This window comes from Mus caroli, unplaced genomic scaffold (genome assembly GCF_978045245.1).
Source record: "Mus caroli unplaced genomic scaffold, Mus_caroli_1 scaffold_5, whole genome shotgun sequence".
Taxonomy (NCBI): domain Eukaryota; kingdom Metazoa; phylum Chordata; class Mammalia; order Rodentia; family Muridae; genus Mus; species Mus caroli.
In genome coordinates this window covers 80,614,715-80,632,565 of record NW_028227260.1, presented here as the reverse complement: position 1 = coordinate 80,632,565, position 17,851 = coordinate 80,614,715, and positions in this window count along the sequence as shown.

Here is a 17,851-nt window from a genome sequence, read left to right as displayed (position 1 = left end):
ACAAATAATATAAAATATCTTGGCGTGACTCTAACTAAGGAAGTGAAAGATCTGTATAATAAAAACTTCAAGTCTCTGAAGAAAGAAATTATAGAAGATCTCAGAAGATGGAAAGATCTCCCATGCTCATGGATTGGCAGGATCAACATTGTAAAAACGGCTATTTTGCAAAAGCAATCTACAGATTCAATGCAATCCCCATCAAAATCCCAACTCAATTCTTCAACGAATTAGAAAGTGAAATCTGCAAATTCATCTGGAATAACAAAAAACCTAGGATAGCAAAAACTCTTCTCAAGGATAAAAGAACCTCTGGTGGAATCACCATGCGGGACCTAAAGCTTTACTACAGATCAATTGTGATAAAAACGGAGTGGTACTGGTATAGTGACAGACAAATAGACCAATGGAATAGAATTGAAGACCCAGATATGAACCCACACACCTACGGTCACTTGATCTTCGACAAGGGAGCTAAAACCATCCAGTGGAAGAAAGACAGCATTTTTAACAAATGGTGCTGGCACAACTGGTTGTTTTCATGTAGAAGAATGCGAATTGATCCATTCCTATCTCCTTGTACTAAGGTCAAGTCTAAGTGGATCAAGGAACTTCACATAAAACCAGAGACACTGAAACTTATAGAGGAGAAAGTGGGGAAAAGCCTTGAAGATATGGGCACAGGGGAAAAATTCTTGAATAGAACAGCAATGGTTTGTGCTGTAAGATCGTGAATTGACAAGTGGGACCTCATGAAACTGCAAAGCTTCTGCAAGGCAAAAGACACCATCAATAAGACAAAAAAAACACCAACAGATTGGGAAAGGATCTTTACCTATCCTAAATCAGATAGGGGACTAATATCCAATATATATAAGGAACTCAAGAAGGTGGACTCCAGAAAGTCAAATAACCCCATTAAAAATGGGGCTCAGAACTGAACAAAGAATTCTCACCTGAAGAATACCAAATGGCAGAGAAGCACCTGAAAAAATGTTCAACATCCTTAATCATCAGGGAAATGCAAATCAAAACAACCCTGAGATTCCACCTCACACCAGTCAGAATGGCTAAGATCAAAAATTCAGGTGACAGCAGATGCTGGCGAGGATGTGGAGAAAGAGGAACACTCCTCCATTGTTGGTGGGATTGCAAGCTTGTACAACCACTCTGGAAATCAGTCTGGCGGTTCCTCAGAAAATTGGACATAGTACTACCGGAGGATCCAGCAATACCTCTCCTGGGCATATATCCAGGAGATGTCCCAACCGGTAAGAAGGACACATGCTCCACTATGTTCATAGCAGCCCTATTTATAATAGCCAGAAGCTGGAAAGAACCCAGATGTCCCTCAACAGAGGAATGGATACAGAAATTATGGTACATCTACACAATGGAGTACTACTCAGCTATTATAAAGAATGAATTTATGAAATTCCTAGCCAAATGGATGGACCTGGAGGGCATCATCTTGAGTGAGGTAACACAATCACAAAGGAACTCACACAATATGTATTCACTGATAAGTGGATATTAGCCCAAAACTTAGGATATCCAAGATATAAGATACAATTTGCTAAACGCATGAAACTCAAGAAGAATGAAGACCAAAATGTGGACACTGTGCCCCTTCTTAGAATTGGGAATAAAACACCCATGGAAGGAGTTACAGAGACAAAGCTTGGAGCTGTGATGAAAGGATGGACCATCTAGAGACTGCCGTATCCAGGGATCCATCCCATAATCAGCTTCTAAATGGGGACACCATTGCATACTCTAGCAAGATTTTGCTGAAAGGACCCAAAGATAGCTGTCTCTTGTGAGACTATGCAGGGGCCTAGCAAACACAGGAGTGGATGCTCACAGTCAGCTATTGGATGTATCACAGGGCTCCCAATCTTGAAGCTAGAGAAAGTACCCAAGGAGCTAAAGGGATCTGCAACCCTATAGTTGGAACAACATTATGAACTAACCAGTGCCCCGGAGCTCTTGTCTCTAGCTGCATATGTATCGAAAGATGGCCTATTCAGCCATCACTGGAAAGAGAGGCCCATTGGACTTGCAAACTTTATATGCCCCAATATAGGGGAATGCCAGGTCCAAAAGAATGGGAATGGGTAGGTAGGGAAGTGGGGGGCGCTATGGGGGACTTTTGGGATAGCATTGGAAATGTAATTGAGGAAAATATGTAATAAAAAATATTAAAAATTTTAAAAAAATAAAAATAAACAAAAACAAAACAGGGGCAATTATACACCATCAAGGTCAACAAAACCACATCTTACTTTTGTCCTCTTCATTTTGACTTTTTTTGCAAACTGACATTAAAGGTCAGTCTGCAGCAGATCACCATTGGCATCCAGTTACTTCCAGTTCTTAGGCCATGGTTAAATGGCACGACCCATTAACTAATACGTGGAATGGTCCAGACCCTGTTTTAATTTGGGGAAGTGGTTCTGTCTGCATTTTTTCACAAAACGAAGATGGAGCATGATGGGTGCCTGAAAGATTGGTTCATCAAGTGGACACAGATCTTGAATCTTCTAGTAAGTATGATTTCAATCTTGATGATGGCTAAAACTCTTGTTTAGCCAGAAGAGTCAATTTGGAGCACAGCCTCCATTTCCAGAGAATTTACAGCTTTTTTGTTGATTCTCAAAGTCACCTCTCCTACACTGGGAGGTCTAAGCTGAATTATTGCTAATTTGCAACTAAATAGAGTACCAGGACATCCCCAAAGAAGTTTTTATCCTGTTGTTTTTCAACTGTCTCGACCTTGATTTTCAAGCAGGTCAGTCAATGCCTTACAGCCTGTTTTCAGAAAACATACAGCTCACCTCCAGCAAAAGCAGGTGGCAGAAATTCATCAATATGAAGAAGCATTTTAAGTATATATTGTGGCTTTGGTCTGATTTGTGAACAAGGTGTGCTGTGAGGGCTGATCAGTCAATGGTTGGCAACCAGATTTCGGGAACTATATCAATCTAAGACAGAGGTGTATGCCAAGAGGCCTTGGTTTATTAATAATACAACACAGAGCCATGTTTGTGCAAAATAGACACAAACAAGCTGCATATATTCTCCTTGACAGATAAGAATAGTTCAGGAAAATCTGAGTCCCCAAGCCAGGTGCGGCCACCAGCCACCATAATTCCCAGGCAGGAATATGGAGCATAAATACATTTTATGCTTCAGTCCAGCTAATTTTTATTATATATTTAGGGAGGAAATGCAGCTTCCCTCAGCCTTGAAGCAGGTTGATCCAGACTTTGACCTTGCTGTCACTAAGAAGGAGATTATCTAGGGTAGAGCCTTCTGACCTTGTTGGCTCTATTTGCTCTTCTCCAAGATTTTACTTCCTGCTGAAAGGTCCTTGAGACATTCCAGAGACACACCCTATAAATCGCCTATTGGTTGGCTCCAGGCACCAATAATGGGCTGGCAGGGGATGGGTCTACCCTCTTTATAAGCACAGACTCTCAGTAAACTTCAGAGGCTTTGAACAGAAAGGTTTGTCTTGGCCTCATTCTTTTCTCACTGTCTGATCTCTTTCAGCGCCAGCTTGCCTTTCAGGGGAACCCAGTTCACTTGTCCACAGACGGCTACACCTTGGTCTTGCAAACATTATATGCCCCAATACAGGGGAAACACCAGGGCCAAGAAGTGGGAGTGGGTGGGTAGGGGAACAGGTCGGGGGGAGGGGGGAAGGTATAGGGAACTTTCAGGATAGCATTTGAAATGTAAATAAAGAAAATATCTAATACAAAAAAAAAAGGCCGAAAGAAAGAAAGAAGGAAAAAGAAAGAAAGAAAAAGAAAGAAAGAAAGAAAGAAAGAAAGAAAGAAAGAAAGAAAGAAAGAAAGAAAGAGAGAGAGAGAGAAAGAAAGAAAGAAAAAGAAATACCTATAGACACCTCAAAACAAAAAACAAACACATTCAAGGAAAGGGTTTCACCCTCTGGACCTCAGAACACTGTTTGGAGCACCTGATAAAGCATGTGCTAAGTCATAGGGATTTGAAAATCCCTGGTCTGTGTGAGTTACTGAAGAATTTAAAAAGACCAATACAGTCTTTATTAAAAAAACAGAGCAATTAAACTAAATTAAACTCTTTAAAAATAATTTTTGATCTTAGCTATTCTGACTGATGTGAGGTGGAATCTCAGAGTTGTTTTGATTTGCATTTCCCTGATGATTAAGGATGTTGAACATTTTTTCAGGTGCTTCTCTGCCATTCGGTATCCCTCAGGTGAGAATTCTTTGTTCAGCTCTGAGCTCCATTTTTTAATGGGGTTATTGGATTTTTCTGGAGTCTACCTTCTTGAGTTCTTTATATATATTGGATATTAGTCCCCTATCTGATTTAGGATAGGTGAAGATCCTTTCCCAATCTGTTGGTGATCTTTTTGTCTTATTGACAGTGACTTTTGCCTTGCAGAAGCTTTGCAACTTTATGAGGTCCCATTTATCGATTCTCGATCTTACAGCACAAGCCATATGTATCAAAAGATGGCCTAGTCGGCCATCACTGGAAAGAGAGGCCCATTGGACTTGCAAACTTTATATGCCCCATTACAGGGGAATGCCAGGGCCAAAAGTGGGAGTCGATGGGTAGGGGAGTGGGGGGAGGGTATGGGGGACTTTTGGGATAGCATTGGAAATGTAAATGAGGAAAATACATAATTAAAAGATTAAAAGAAAGATTAAAAAAATTGTGAAGCACCAGGTGAAAACACTCAGACATGGGTTCAAGCCAGCAGAGGGTCTTCAATAGCCAGCCTGAGACTACCCTGGGTATTCAGGACCAAATGCATCCCTGTGCCTTTCTCAGGTTGAGTTTTTAGCACACACACACGCACATGCACACACCATATCCTGGGTTGACACACCTTAGTTAGTATGAATAGTTAGCCAGAAGCAGAATGACAGAAGCTGAAAAACAAGGTTGGTACATCTGGGGAATTTCCCGGAACTATGGGTTTAAGGGATTAGATCTTTGTCTTCTTTACAGCTTTTGAAACAGGATCCCGACACTTGTATAAGGTCCTAGCTGATGAAGGTGCAAGGAGCATGTTTTCCTCCAGGCAGCCTCTCCTGAGCATGGGTGTGAGCATGACCCACAGGAACACAAGCCATGTATGGGAGCTGATGGTGTTCAGTCCATCTCCCCTTTTCTGGAAGCAGGGAGAGCCACAGATTTAGTTAACCAGTTTTGCCTATGTGATGGAAGTAGGCTCCAGAAGATTCCCAAGGTTTGATCACAGCCATGCACCAAGAAGGCAGCCCACTCTAACCCTGTAGAGACAGAAAGAACTCCTACACTTGGGTCATGAGGACCTCATTGTCTACATCTCTGTATCTAACTGACCACCCCTGTCCTTTACCACAGCCTTGACAGTAAGCTGGTACTTGTGTTTCCCTAAACACACTGAATATGACAGACTCTTTTTTAAATTAGATATTGTCTTTATTTACATTTCGAATGCTATCCCTAAAGTTCCCTATACCCTCCCCCCATCCTGCTCCCCTACCCACCCACTCCCACTTCTTGTCCCTGGCATTCCTCTGTACTGGGGCATATAAAGTTTGCAAGACCTAGGCTGCTCCCCTATCCACCCACTCCCACTTCTTGGCCCTGGAATTCCCCTGTACTGGGGCATATAAAGTCTGCAAGACCAAGAGGCCTCTCTTCCCAATGTTGGCCTACTAGGCCATCTTCTGCTATATATGCAGCTAGAGACACGACTCTTAAAACTTGAGGTAGCTTAGAATAAATAGGGAACAAAGTACCCATAGAAGCAGTTGCAGAGACAAACTTTGGAGCTAAAATGAAAGGATGGACCATCCAGAGACTACCCCACCTAGGAATCCATCCCATAATCAGCCACCAAATCAAGACACTATTGCTCATGCCAGCAAGATTTTGGACCCTGATATAGCTGTCTCCTGTGAGGCTATGCCAGTGCCTGGCAAATACAGAAGTGGATGTTCACAGTCATCTATAAGATGGAACACAGGGCCCCCAATGGAGGAGCTAGAGAAAGTATCCAAGGAGCTGAAGGTTTCTGCAACCCTATAGTTAGAACAACAATATGAACTAACCTGTACCCCCAGAGCTTGAGTCTCTAGCTGCATATGTAGTAGAAGATGGCCTAGTAGGTCATCATTGGGAAGAGAGGTCCCTTGGTCTTGCAAACTTTATATGCCCAAGTACAGGGGAATGCCAGGGCCAAGAAGTGGGAGTGCTTGGGTATGGGAGCATGGCTGGGGGGGGGGGACGGACAAGGGTATAGGGAACTTTTGGGTTAGCATTTGAAATGTAAATGAAGAAAATATCTAATAAAAATTGAAAAATTATTACTTCAGTATCTTTGTATTCATGGCTTTTAGAAGGAATTAGTGTTTAGATTTCTTAATATACTGTCATTAGTAAGGTGCAGTCATATTTCACTCCAATGTCATTCTAACTTCAAATTCTATGAATTTATTTACTGAAAACCATACTGAAAATTATAGCCAGTATTTGGGAGGGAGAGAAAATTCCTTATAAATTTGATAATATCCTGTTTTTTCTAAGGTTAAGAAAAGCAATTGTGAGTATGATAGAAAAAATGTCATGTTATTTCAGATAAATGATATGCCATGCCAATAGCACTTTCAAAAATTCATGTCTGAAGACTGAAGTCTACATAGCTGTCCTACTCTCCTGGTCAAATATGCATACTAGCATTATCTTAGCAGGATTTCTTAATGCCAGAACTATTATCATTCATGCCTGGATAATTATTCGTGGAATTTACTCTGTGAAGAATACAATACCATTGTAAAAACCAAAATTTTCTTCAGCCTTGTTAATGGGAAGGGAAAAGAGGACAGAATATAATTCTCCAGGCTTAGACCCATTTCTTTAAAGTACAGGCAGTTATTTTAAAAGGCAGTGATGGAAGTAGGTAGAAAGCACACAGGTCTTTAAAGACCACCCATAGAGGAGTAAGGAACTATCTAAGGGAATTATGTGTTCAGATTTGCTTTATGGATATCTGGGGAACAGTTAAGAAACTCTGTGAACAGCCTAAGGAATAATTAAAGGAGATTTGAACTAAATCATGACTTTAGAAAATGCAATGTAAGAAAGGTGAAACAAAAGTTATCTGGTTAGAACTTGAGTTTCAATGGTTTTGAAAAAGAAAAGCCACTTTAGAAAAAAGAGAAAGAAAAACTCAATGACAAGAGTATGCCTAAGGAAAAAAAATACAATGTAAATATTTCTAGACCACGAGACATTCACAAGTGATCAACATTTAGGTAATAGATATCATGGGGAAAAATTGGAAGACATGACATTTGGTCAAAAGAAAGAAAGAAAGAGAGAAAGAAAGAAAGAGAGATAGAAAGAAAGAAAGAAAGAGAGAGAGAAAGAAAGAAAGAAAGAAAGAAAGAAAGAAAGAAAGAAAGAAAGAAAGAAAGAAAGAAAGAAAAAAACCAAGAAGAGCAGAGCATTACAAAACACTGTAGTGTGTAATAAAGGTGTTAGTATAGAACCTGATGTGATGATCCATGCCTGTACTTACAACATTTAGTTAGGAGGCTGATATAAGGGAATTTCAAGATAGATACCAACCTGGGTTACATCATAAAACTGTTTTCAAAAAAAAAAGGTAAGAAAAAGCGGAAAAGGGAAAGGAAAAAAAAGAGAAAAGAAGAGAAGAGAAGAGAAAAGAAAGCAAAAGAAAAGAAAATTCCTAATATGTGAAGATATGAAGTTCCATAGAGAAAACTGGAATGAAACATTTCAGTAGACATTGATAACAGAATCAATACCATCAATTTTTAGTGAATAGTCATTTAGGATTCAACAGCTTTAGCTTCTGGAGTCATGGTAGTCTTCAGTAACTATAACCAGATCAGTTTTAATGGACTGTAAAGGAGTAGACACTAGGTTTTTGTTGTTGTTGTTGTTTTCTTTTCTTTTCTTTTGTTTGTCTTGTTTTGTTTTGTAGGAATGAACAGTCCAAAGAATTTAACTGTGAAGATAGTAAGAAAGCTGTCACATCTGATTCCACAATAATACAATGACAATGGTAGACTCAAGCCCCATTGATTTTGGTGATACATAAATGTACTTATAAAAACATGAGAAGTGAGAGTCCACAAATAACAACCATTACACTCTATGCAAAAAAAAAAAAAAAAAAAGTCCAAGTGAAACCATCTGTGGGGTTGCTCATTTTGCTTTCAAAATGATAGTAAATACTTGTTAAAAATCATCAGAACTCCAGAATACACTTAAAATGACTTATTTGGCGTAAAAGTTACATATCCACAGTATGACTTCACTATGCTTTTAAGATATAAAAGCGTGTGTACTCTTATATTTACACAAAATAAGTGAACTTAAATAAAACAAAAAGGATGTTGTGGAAATGGGTATCAAAGGACGTTTTCAGATTCACATTTTTTATAAGATAGTATCCATTGTGTCACATAGGAACTATTACATTAAAATAGAAATTTGCCAAGTAAAATGCATTTACTTGATTTATTAATATTAACTTTCAGAGTTTTGATTTACATGCATTAACTTCCAAGAATCAGGTACAAGACTTTGATTTATACATCATGCATATAAAAGTTCTTGTTAATGAATCTTAAATTTTAAAGTTGTGATTTAATGTGTTAGTTTATAAATCTTAACTTTAAACTTCCAATTTACTGCTGTAATTTATGGGTACCAAGTTTCATGCTATTTTTGAATAATAATGTTAAAGTTCTGATTTAATACAATAGTTACTGTAAGAAGCATTAGTGCAATAAGATGTGCAGTTCCAAGGGGACAAAGATAAAACTGATCGATATTCCTATATGAAGCACACAGTCTAGAGTCTTACTTGTAACTACATTCTCAGTGGTACATTTTTAATAGACCATTGAGATTAGTCTAGATGAAAATACAATGGAGTTTTAATAAACCAAGATGAAAGAACTAACTTCCTTTTTTATTAGACTAGTATAGAAATCTTATACCCCTTACAATTTAATAAGTAGGGCAAAATTAGAAATCTTCAGCTCTGCCTAAGATCAATGTCTGAGTAAAATGGTCAAGTATTCTTAGTAAAATAAATATACCTACAGATTTGTTTAAAGCTTAATAGAACATCTTTGATTCTTTGATATACAGCTTCCAAAGAAAGTATTTGCTGATGTTTATATACAAATACCCTGCACAGACTCTGATTTTATTTATTATTCCTTATTAATTAACTAATCCTGAAATATTATATGTATACACACACACACACATATATATGTGTGTGCATATATATATATAAATATATGTATATATTCCTGCTACCATATTGAATGATGACATATATGTATATATAATATATATAATATATACATATATATTTCTTTTGTGAATTTGTTATATGTCTCTTTACACACACACACATACACACACACACACACATACACACACACACACACAGAGACTTTTGTGTACTTGCTTTATGTCCTTTCATCCACAGGTGCTGTAAGTAGGAAATATATATTGGATTTTGAAGAGAGAATTCAACATTTTTGTTAACAGTTTTATATCAGTTACAAGTTGAAATTATAGTAGTTTAGATATATTGATTGAAAAAACATCATTAAACTCATTGATTTCTTGCTTAATGTGGTTATAAATATTAACATTATCCATGTAGTTTCCTCTGTATTTCTAATTATCAGCACTGTTCCTGTCATTTTGTTACCTTTTGAACCAAAAGCATCTACAACTTAGAACTCTCTCCAAAATTGTTCACTAACACAGTGATAAAATCACAGTAAAATGAGGAAATATGTCTAATTGATAATATAGTTGAATAATATTATATTTTTTGCCCTAGACCATCTTCATTTTTCATTAAGATAAATATGAAACTTAGAGAGAAACATTTATTTTTGCTTCATAGAATGTTTGAAATTTGTAATAATAATAATCTTTGTAAATCACTGATTGAACACAACCTAGTGTTTTCTCTTCCTATTATGTCTTTAAATCTTCATCTCTCTAACATGAATACTGATGCTATTGGTGCCATTGTTGCTATAGCATGGACTTTGAAGCATAGATAAGCAATATTATCCAAATTGCACTTTGCCTGAATTAAGAGTCAAAGTTAGAATCTGTTTTCCATACCCCACGGATTGTCCAACCTTTCAAGAAAGACATTTGGAGTCTGCAGCTGTGAGCTGTGCCCTAACTTGTTTCCTAAAAAGGGATATGTAAAATCCATATGCCAGGATCTCAGCTAAAAACCCTTACTTTACCTTTATGTCCTTGTCTTTCTTTTTTACTAAAGATATTTTAAGAAAATAAGCCAAGATGTTTTGAGATAGTATTAGTTTTATTAGCCTAGCTAACCAGACATATGGAGCTCCAAAATCAAATTTCCTAATAGAGTCTGTGGAAAATGAAGAGGGTAGAATTCTCAGAATATAACACAACTTCATTGTTTGTATTTTCTTTGCATAAATGCTCATTTGTGGACATATGAGGCTATCTCCTTAATTAGAGGAAGACATCTGTCATAAGTAATGGTTGTTTATCTAATCACTCTGTACATACTTTTGAAGAGCAGACTAGAAAAATGATACCTACATATTTTTAATTTCTCAGTGTTGCATACATTTTTAAAACTACAATCATCCTGTCTTACTTTTCTACAAATCCAATAGCAAAGTCAAACATTGCTTTGAATATTCCATTCTCAAGAGATAATGTAGATTTCAGAGACATTTACCGAAATATTTAATAATGACATACTTAGAATTGGAGGGTGGATACCATTTGGAATTTAAATCTGAGCCATGAAATAACATTTGAATTTGCCAAAGGAGAAAATAATACCCTGAAATGGAGCCACTGTAACAACCCCCACCCCAACACACTCACACACACACACACACACACACACACACACACACACACACACACACGCATGCGCTCGTGCGTGAAAAAAACAGTATACAAAACCAAACTATTGCAGAGTAGTAATTCGTAGTATAGAGACTAAATGGTAAAATTTCTTTATTACTTAAAATAATTTTTAAACTCTCCTAACAAATTAGAGATGAAACACAATAGTTTCTTTTTATGTATGTAAAAATGTAAGGAACTGATAGGTATCATAGGGAATGTCATTTATTTAGCTATGGATAAATTGCCAGCCAGCTAGTATTATATTGGCATTGAGTATTATCTGATTTAGACTCCCTGAGGCAGTTATCAAAAATATATATATTTGTCACATGCAATGTAATAGCTCTTCTTTTCATGCTAGCCAGTTCAAAAGTACTATATAACAATGAGTTCATATCTTTTATTCAGACATTATTATGGATAATTCAGGACTAATAATTTCACTGTCAAACTAAGCTTTAATTAAAGTAGAAAAAAGTAAAAAATACAATAAACAGGATACTGAAATTCATCTTTGCCTGCATGTCCTAGCAAGTGACACACATATGAGAAAGAGGTTGAATAATTGTTTGAGGAAATAAATGTGAATTTTAGCTATACCATTCATAGAAGAAGTCCGAAAATATAATGAACATATGCTACTTATTTTATTCTAAACTTCAAATTTTAATGTTATATCTAGGGAGCTAGAGAGATGGCTTAGCAGTTAATATTCTTGCAGAACACCTGGGTTTGACTCTTAGTACCTACAGTACAACTCCAAACTATCTATAATTCTATTTCCAGGGGATTTTTGCCCATTTTGTGTCTGAACAGGCTCCTCAATGTGTGCAGTATCATAAGCCCACAGAGAAACACAGCCACATAAAATAACAAAAAAATACATTTTAAACTAATATAAGTGTGATATATGTTAAGATCTTAGATATGAACTCTTAATATGGGCTGAAAATATGAACACTAAATGATGTGGATAATAGACCAAGAAACTAAACTGAGACTATTTTTAATTACTTACATGTATGCCAATTATAAACTATATCAAATGCATACAGATAATAAAGTCTGCTTATATCCTTTTCTTCACTGGAAAGTTATCATTTTAAATCTGCCAACTCTTTTCAGTGTTCACCTGAAAATGCAGGAAGATATTTTGGGAGAGTCTTCGGAAATATGTATACATATATTACATGACATACATATATCACATTACACTTTAGAAATCTTCACTGTCCACACCTCTGTTCTTCCCTACTATACATATAGTATATTTTTCTGACATCATTGATCATGTACTCACTGTCACTTCCTTTAGGACAATGGTCCAGGAAAAATGTGTGGTAAACTGAAAGGCTTCTAGTTTTAAGTAAAAGCGATTCTCAGGGGAGGCTTTAAAAATCACCAAGTCGCTATTAACTCTGATATGCTTTTCCTACATGACTTTCCTTCAGCCTTAGTTGCAGAATGAGAAGTTACTAGAAGAAAGTAATTAGAGCTCCCTTAGAGATTGTTGGTAAGTCAATGAATATCTTTTTGAACCAATGAGATTTTAGAGTTGTTTATTATGTTGAAACACTACTGCAACATATTTTCACTCAATAAGAATAAAGTGTGAGATGTCAATCTATGAATAACTGTGCTAACATAGTCAAACTGTTTCATAAGATGGCTAAAATTAGAACCTAGATTTTTCCCATAAGTCATAATTTCTTTCAGCATACTAGAAATGAATCTATATATACATACATATCTATGATAAAACATAATAAAACATTGCTATCTACATGGCCATTGTCAAACAATGCATAACATAGCAAATATCTACCTTTGTATGCATCAGCTATTTGATTCCAAGCCTCATAAAAGCAATTCACAAAGGAAGGAATTCCATTGGGTATTTCTATGTTAACTTTTGAAGTAGGATGGTAGCTGTTGGAAGACAGAATGATTTCAGTGTGGAAATAAGATAGTACTAGAGAATAACAGTGGCTACAATTCGTGCAGTCTACATCTGTTCTTGCCTTACCAGCCACACAGATCTTCAGAGAGCAACTTGCATGTTGGATCATGCTAAAATACAGTTGAACAAGTAACTCCTATGGTATTAAGACACTTTTGAATTTTTACTGAGAGTACTTTTCAAGTTCTCAGGAAGCTGTTATAAATTAGATTCAGTTTCACAGGCCTAGAAGTTACATGCTGGGGAGTTTTTTCTTGGCTCAGCAACAGTCTTGATTAAAAACCCAGTTTAAGGACACTGTTTTTGTTAGATTTTCTCTGGATAAAACTACTTATATGAGACTATATTAACTAGTGTAGTTAGGATGAACTTATAAGCTATGGTTAAAAACATTTAAAATAACAAAATATATTGAAAACTTTTATTATTATGAAGTGGATAGACTTTCTCCTGATCACAGAAATCCAATTATATGATATTTGAAATAAATACCGGCTTCCCCCAAACCATCAATTTCTCTTATTTAGGGATATTAAATTCCTGCTGAGAACCAATACAAAGAACTTGGTTTTTTTTTGTTTGTTTGTTTGTTTTGTTTTTAATGATTGCAGTGTATTGATAATTTTAGGTTTACATAAATTGCTTTGAAAGACATTTCACAATTTGCATCTTCCTATTTTATAAAATGAAAAGATACCAATCCCATCATTTCACTGCAATTTTTCTTAGTAATAATAAGCTCAAACAAATGAAATTCTGCAGTAATAGAAAGTAAGTCTGACTAGATTCACCAATATTCATGGTGCTGGTAAGTCAAGAGCAGATGCAGTCTGCAAGAATTGTAGCCACTGCTGTATTTTTCTAGTCCTAGAGTGATTGCACATTGAAAGGCCTACAAGATAGAAGGTTACTTAAGAGCTTAAAGCAAAACAAAGGAGGAAAGTGAAGTTCTAGAAAGAATCAACTTAAAAAGTGTGCTTCATTTAGTGAAGCACAAATTACAAAGTCCTAACTTCTCTTTCTCTCTTTGGAAATAGCAAGGGGATTTTTTTTTCTGATTGAGCATTTGGGGGCATTATTCTGTCCCAAGATTATCTAGTAATAAGCAAAGGGCTGAAGTCATAAACAAGAGAAAATGTGAGCAGACAATTAGTTTTCACAGATGAGGAAGTCATTAGGAGCTGAAGCAGTCAGAGTACGAAATGTCTAAACACCTATAGTCACTTGATCTTTGACAAAGGAGCTAAAACCATGAAGAGGGGGAAAAAAGATAGCATTTTCAACAATGGTGCTGGCTCAACTGGCATTTAGCATGTAGAAGAAAGTGAATTTATCCATTCTTGTCTCCTTGTACAAAGCTCAAGTCTAAGTGGATCAAGGAACTCCAAATAAAACCAGAGACACTGAGACTTTTAGAGGAGAAAGTGGGGAAGAGCCTAAAAGATGTGGGTACAGTGGAAAAATTTCTGAACAGAACAGCAATGGCTTGTGCTGTAAGATTAAGAATCGACAAATGGGACCTCATAAAATTGCAAACTTCTGTAAGGCAAACGAAACTGTCAATAAGACAAAAAGTCAGCCAACAGATTGGGAAAAGATCTTTACCAATCCTAAATTCGATAGGGGGCCAATATTCATATATATAAAGAACTCAATAAGTTGGACTCCAGAAAAACTAATAGCCCTATTAAAAATGGGTACAGAGCTAAACAAAGAATTCTGAACTCAGGAATACCGAATTGCTGAGAAGCACCTGAAAAATGTTCAACATCCTTAATTAAAATCCTTAATGCAAATAAAAACAACACTGAGATTCCACCTCATACTAGTCAGAATGCCTAAGATCAAAATCTCAGGTGACAGCAGATACTGGCTGGTGAGGATGTGGAGAAAGAGGAACACTCTTCCATTTCTGGTGGGAATGCAAACTGGTACAACCACTCTGGAAATCAGTTTGGCAGTTCCTCAGAAAATTGGACCTGAAGATCCAGCAATAGCACTCCTGGGCATATATCCAGAAGATGCTCCAACTTGTAATAAGGACATATGCTCCAATACTTTCATAGCAACCTTATTTATAATAGTTCCTACTGAGATAGAACAAAGTCTATTTACTTAATCCTTTGCTGTTTGAGGAAGAGGAGCTAAGTGCCAGAGATTGCAGTTTCTGGCCTCAGAGGATCACAGAAGGCAGGTCAGCTACAGAGACAAAGTTCAGAGCAGAGAGACTGAAGGGCTGACCCTCCAGAAATTGCCCCACCTAGGCATCCATACCATAAACAACCACCAAACCCAGACACTATTGCATATGCCAGCAAGATTTTGCTGACAGGACCCTGATATAGCTGTCTCCTGTGAGGCTCTGCCAGTGCCTGGGAAATACAGAAGTGGATGCTCAGAGTCATCCATTCCATTGGAAGGAGCACAGGGTCCCCAATGAAGGATCTAGAGAAAGTAACCAAGGAGTTTGTCTTAGTTAAGGTTTTACTGCTGTGAACAGACACCATGACCAAGGCAAGTCTTATAAAAAACAACATTTAATTGGGGCTGTCTTACAGGTTCAGAGGTTCAATCCATTATCATCAAGGTGGGAGCATGGCAGTATCCAGGCAGGCATAGCTCAGGAGGAGCTGAGAGTTCTGTCTTCATCCAAAGGCGGCTAGTGGAAGACTGACTTCCAGGCAACTAGGGTGAGGATCTTATACCCACACCCACAGTGACACACCCATTCTAACTAGGTCACACCTATTCCAACAAGGCCACACCTTCAGATGGTGCCACTCCCTGGTCCAAGGATATACAAACCATCACAGAGCTGAAGGGGTTTGCAGCCGTATAGGAGGGAAAGCAATATGAACTAACTAGTACTCCCAGAGCTCCCTGGGATCAAACTACCAAAGAAAACACATGGTGGGACTTGTGTCTCTAGGTGCATATGTAGCAAAGGATGGCCTAGTTGGCCATCAGTGGGAGGAGAGGCCCTTGGTCTTTTGAAGATTCTATGCCCCAGTATAGGGGAATGCCAGGGCCAGAAATGGGAGTGGGTGGGTTTTGGAGCAGGGGGAAGGGGGAGGGGATAGTGAATATTCAGAGGGGAAACAAGGAAAGGGGATAACACTTGAAATGTAAATAAAGAAAATATCTAATTTAAAAAAAGTGAGAAAAATCAATCTTTTAATAAAAGTCTATATTTTATGGCCAAAAAAAAAAAAAAAAAAAAGAGTCCATTTCAAATTGTTCAATACATATCTTCTTTTTTCTTTTCTTTTTTAATACAGATCTTTAATGGTGGTTACTTCTTTCAAATCTGTCTAGCAAACTTAGAAGTGATGTCATGCCAAGCCAGAGTGCCCCAGATGGGGACAGAATGACATGATTTCTGCCACTGCGATAAGGCTCCAGTGAGAGCCTTCAGGAGTTTCAATGGCTGCATTAAGCTTGTTTGCGTAATAATGTACATATTTTCACATTTCTCTAAGGAATTTACTCTCTGTTAATGATAATGACTCCATTATAATATGAGACAGCATGAGTCCTTGAGGCAAAGGTATGGTTAATGTCTCAGCAAAATGGTAAAAGTTGAGATCTTCCTGACAGCCCATAAGGCTATAGGGAAAAACTATAAATATATGAGTTTGAAAATATGTAATATCACAACTATGCAAAATATAAGGATGCAATATGAATTATGAGGGGCTTCATTAACCTAAAGGAACAAAGGCAACTGCATTAATGATCCAGCCTGTCAGAAAGATACAATGACAAACAGATTCCTAAATCCAAGATTTGCCTGGGACCAAGGTTAGGCCTAGGTGTGGTTGAAATGGTAATTTCAAGACAGCATCCCACCCAGCTACTTTATCCTCTGTGTTTAACAGAGAAAAGCAGATCTCTGAATTCTTTTGCAATGTTAAAAGAAAGTGTATGCTTCCTGTTTCCAAAGAATCAATGGGCTGGTCTCGAGGATACAGATTCATAGGATAAAACAAAAGGAAACCTGGAATAAATAACTGAAATGGTATGCAAATAAATAAATAAATAAATAAATAAATAAATAAATAAATAAATAAAACAAAATAATAAACTTGGCTTTTTAGCCTTATGACTTTAGCTAGCAGGAGGTAGCAGTTCTTTAGAATTTTCTCTAAAGCTTAACTGTCTTGAGATCTCTGGAGAACAAAAACAACTCCTTAAGAATTTTTTTTTTTCTTAACAGAATTTCTGACTCGGTCAGAATATCCAATAATTTTTTATAGCAGCTTTTCTTTGTCAGAAAAGCATAAGCTATCCAGATAGCATTTACAATTTTTACTTGCAGAGAGTTGTCTCAACCAGCGTTTTTAGAATAGCAAGAAAAACCTGTCTAGAAAAGAAGAGAACACACATAGAGAGAAAGCAGAACACACAGAGAGAGACACAGACAGAGACAGAAACAGAGAGACAAAGACAGAGAGAGAGACAGGGGGAGTTAGCATAGTCTGGAAACCCATCTCAGCAGAAATATCTGGCAGGCATAGAAGAAAATGACTACAGCTGTTCTGGGGTGGCGGTGGAGGTAGGGGTCAGAAAACAACAATATGAAGCTTTAAAGAATTGAGACATATATTAGTAAATAAAATACACATAATAAAAACAGACTTAGCAGGTTTTATTAATATATTTGTGCAACTATCTATGAATCTATATCTATCTATCTATCTATCTATCTATCTGTAACAATAATAAAAAAAAAAGGAAGGCAAAATTTTGATAGAGTAGCTGGAGAGAATATGTAGGGTTTGGGGATGGGGAGGAAGTGAACAGAAGAAAGATGTGATTATGGTTTAATAGAAATATATACTTAAATAAATTGAAGCAAAATTGTTTGGAGACCCTTCCCTGGTAAAGAGATTTGTTACTTACTAACAAAACTTGGCTTGCCTTTCA